Source organism: Chionomys nivalis, unplaced genomic scaffold, assembly GCF_950005125.1.
Source record: "Chionomys nivalis unplaced genomic scaffold, mChiNiv1.1 scaffold_77, whole genome shotgun sequence".
Lineage (NCBI taxonomy): Eukaryota > Metazoa > Chordata > Mammalia > Rodentia > Cricetidae > Chionomys > Chionomys nivalis.
In genome coordinates this window covers 238,667-242,847 of record NW_026646968.1, presented here as the reverse complement: position 1 = coordinate 242,847, position 4,181 = coordinate 238,667, and the positions used below count along the sequence as shown (strand labels likewise).

The 4,181-nt window shown below is 44.9% G+C and overlaps 1 pseudogene; it reads left to right on the top strand.

Annotated features, from left to right (window-relative positions):
* The first annotated feature begins 286 nt into the window (after positions 1–286).
* On the top strand, positions 287–840 carry LOC130869191 (cofilin-1-like; annotated as a pseudogene).
* The last annotated feature ends 3,341 nt before the right edge of the window (positions 841–4,181 follow it).

The window sequence follows — 4,181 nt, the reverse complement described above, 5'->3', positions numbered from 1 at the left end:
TACCTCTATAGAGATGGAAGGGAGAAGTCCCCTTTTCATCCTTGTGAGTTCTTGACAATTTACCAGTTCAAGGAGAATGTCTCAGGAAGCAAAGTAAGTGTGACTTGAGAACCCCTCCTACTCACACAGGAGTGAACACTGGCAGTGCTCCAGAAGACACATATGAGCCTAGACATACACAACAGCTGGGAGTCATGAAGAAAAGGGAAGAGAGTCAGATCCGGGTAGCAGCTGCAGTGGCTCAGTTCTTCTCTAGCTCTCTCCATCTCCCTTTCACTTCCGAAACATGGCCTCTGGTGTGGCTGTCTCTGATGATGTCATAAAGGTGTTCAATGACATAAAAGTGCGCAAGTCTTCAATGCCAGAAGAAGTGAAGAAACGCAAGAAGGCGGTGCTCTTCTGCCTGAGTGAGGACAAGAAGAACATCATCCTGGAGGAGGGCAAGGAGATCCTAGTAGGAGATGTGGGGCAGACTGTGGACGATCCCTACACCACCTTTGTCAAGATGCTGCCAGACAAGGACTGCCGCTATGCTCTCTACGATGCCACCTAGGAGACCAAGGAGAGCAAGAAGGAGGACCTGGTGTTCATCTTCTGGGCCCCAGAGAGTGCACCCCTTAAGAGCAAAATGATCTACGCCAGCTCCAAGGATGCCATCAAGAAAAAGCTGACAGGAATCAAGCATGAAACTGCTACGAGGAGGTCAAGGACTGCTGCACCCTGGCAGAGAAACTAGGTGGCAGTGCCGTCATCTCCCTGGAGGGCAAGCCTTTGTGAGCCGCCTCCAGCCCCCTGCCTGGAGCATCTAGCAGCCCCAGACCTGCTCATGGGTGTTGCAGGCTGCCCTTTTCCTGCCAGACCTGAGGGGCTGGGGGATCCCAGCAGGGTGAGGGTAGTCCCTTCACCCCAGTTGCCAAATGAACCCCCTACCCCCTGGACCATCCTTCTCCCTCCACCCTGATGGTTCTGGCCTTCCCAAACTGCTTTTGATCTTCTGATTCCTCTTGGGTTGAAGTAGACCAAGTCACCCAGGCACCAAGTTTGGGGGGAGCCTGACCTATTTTTTTAACAGCACCCCTATTCCTCATCCCCCATCCCATGCTGCGAACTTTTAACAACATCAATAGTGACTCTGTGCTTGTCTGTTTAGTTCTGTGTGTAAATGAAATGTGGAAATGATCCTCCCTTGCCATCTGGTTGCCCTCCGCTTCCCCTTGTTCTCAGCCACTCATGAAAACAGGACCAGTAAGGAACCTTCAATTTAAAAAAAAAACCCATAAAAAGGCTAATTAACAAAAAAAAAAAGAAAAAAAAGAAAAGAAAAGAGAAGAGAAGAGAAAAAAACATGGGTGAAGGTTTCATCTTTCATAAATGATTGCTCTTATGTGCAGGATCTATTTCTCAGCCTGCGATAACTCTGATTTTGTTCACAGCATTCTAGCTAAAAGCTCCTGTGTTTTCAACTTCCTTTTTGTCTCTTCAGATGAGTCTGCTGAAAATCACGTGTCACTTGAATCTGTGAAGAGCAGCAGGGTAACCTGTTGTAAGCTGCCTCTTTGGGACCACAGCAGAATGCTAGCTCATAGCTTTGTGTGGAACCCTTTCCCACACTGTCTCAGTACTATGGATTCTATGGCTACTTTTCGCTGGATGTTGGCACTATGTTCCACTCTCCAGAGTTGAAACAAAGTTTTCCAAGCCTGACACAGAAATTTCTCTGTTATTTTATTATTATGTATTTCATTAAATATTCACTTGATTTTTATCCTGATCCATCTCTTAACATTGATATAAACCTATGATATCCAGTCCCAAGTAAATTGAAATATTACAACATAACTTCTCAGTCAGGATTTTCTAATCCTATTTAATTTCACTGTGGCAGGTATTTTTCAGAACTATTTCATACAAAAACTTTGGCATTGACTCTTGTAGCAGCCCATGATTCAGAGCACCTATGTCTTATTGGTAGCTGTGCCTGAAGCACACAGACATGTCATGTCTGCAGCATGGCCACAGGGACACCTGATGCTTCTTGACTGCATTGGCATGAGTAGTCTAGGAAGTAGCTAGTAAGGTCCTCTGTGCTCGGGGTCACATGGTCCCAGGGCTCTCATTGGTGGGAAGAAAACAGACAGTGTCTGGGATGGCCAAATGAAAAGGAGACCTTAAGAGATGTAAAGCCACAACCATATTTGAGAGCGTTTATAGGTCAAGAAAAAAGAGGCTTAAGAAGGTGCCTTCAGTTCAGATGTCCCTGCTTCATCTGTTCAGCCATAAGCACAGATCTACCTCAGGAAATTCAGAGACACAAAAACATATCAGAGCAACTAGGGAAACAAGAAAACCAAAGCAAAGGAAGCACACTAAGGAGGCAGAGGCAGGAGTATCTTTGTGAGATCAAGATTGGCCTTGTTCACAAAGGGAGTTCCACGATAGCAAGAGCTGTTATACAGAGAAACCCTCTCCTGAAAAAGCAAAGGAAGCTTGAAAAAGTGATGTCCATTCACTGCTTAGTAGGCAAGCATGAGTTCTGACTTCCTGTCTTCCCCCTCTCCATTGACAAAAAGGAATGGTGACATATGCTTGCAATCCCACCACTGGCAAGGAAGCCAACCTAGCAGAATCACTGAGACCTGATATAAATGAGTGACCTGTGTCAAATAAACAAGGTGAATGTAGCCAGTCTAGCAGAAACCATGAGACCTAATGTGAATGAGTGACCTGTGTCATATAAACAAGGTGAATATGAGGTTTTCCTGTGGCTTCCACATGCATATACCTAAAGGAATGTATGTGTACACAGACACGAGTGTACCCATATACATATACGAAGAATCACAGATACACACACACATTCACATGGGGGGGGAGAAAGACAGGAGAGAGATAGGATGGAGAAAGAATTATAAAGAATCAATTGGACTTTTGTGGACTGATTGGTGTGTCTAAAAGTATTTTGAATTTTGATTCTTTGAGACAGGGCTAGTGGCCATTCTGAAGTTCAATGAAGGCCCTATGTGTCTCAGAGTGACCTCAAACATCTGCTCATTCTGCCTCTACTACCAACTGCTGACATTACAGATATTGGGCCCCCTCTTCCATTTGTCCAGTGCTACAAATCTATATCAGATACTGTAGCATGCTAGAGCAACACTCTCTGACTAAGGTATTTCCTGAAACCATTTTACAAATTTCATAGAGAGGGGTTGGAAATGGAGGTTTCTCTGAACTGTACCATCCAGCATCAGCTTTTAAATAATCCCTAGGTGGTGGCCCATGCCTTTAATCCCAGCACTCAGGAGGCAGAGGAAGGTGGATATCCATAAGTTCGAGGCCATCCTGGTCTACAAGGGTTACTTCCAGCATTATGGTGAGAGTTCTGGCCAACAGGCAGAAAACTTCTTTGTTCTTCATCTTGGGTCATCATCTTTTTCAGGGTACAGACCAAAGTCACATCAACACAGATGGACAGATACCACTTAACCTCTAGCCTGGTGAATGAGATATGGACTTCCACATTCTGAAGAACATCCAGTTTATGAGATACACAGAGAATGACATTCATGGCGACCACTGGGACTAAGAAACTGGAAGTAGGGATTGTGTTAGGGGGATTCCTCAGTTGGCAGAGTACTTGTCAGACAATAGTGGGACCTAGATTTGTGTTCCAGCACCAGCATATAATGTCAGCAGCGCTAGCACACAGTGGTAATCCCTACTCTTGAGATTCTCAGGAAGGAGTCTAGGAGAGCTGATGAGCTCCAGAATTGGGAAGAGACTGTTCTCAAAAATCACATTAGAAGGCCAATGAGAAGAGAAACATGAAGTTGAATTCTGGATCCAAGAAGAACACTCAGAAATGAAGACATAGGCAACTAGGCAACACACACCCATGCACGCACACACGCACACGCACACGCACACGCACATGTGCACGCACATACCCACAAAACCCAAATCATAATTGAAAAGGTTTCAGGAACTGGTCGGGATGGAACTGTAGGTACAAAACACTATGTCCCAGTGGCCAGTTGAGCACAGAATCCATGTTCATACTTGTCACACATAAATTCATCTGCTTAAGTCAGAGTCTTCTTTTCATCTGACTAGAGTTTAGGATCCTTGCACTATGAAACATCTAGCTAATAATCATAAACACAGGTTTGTACACAGTCAAC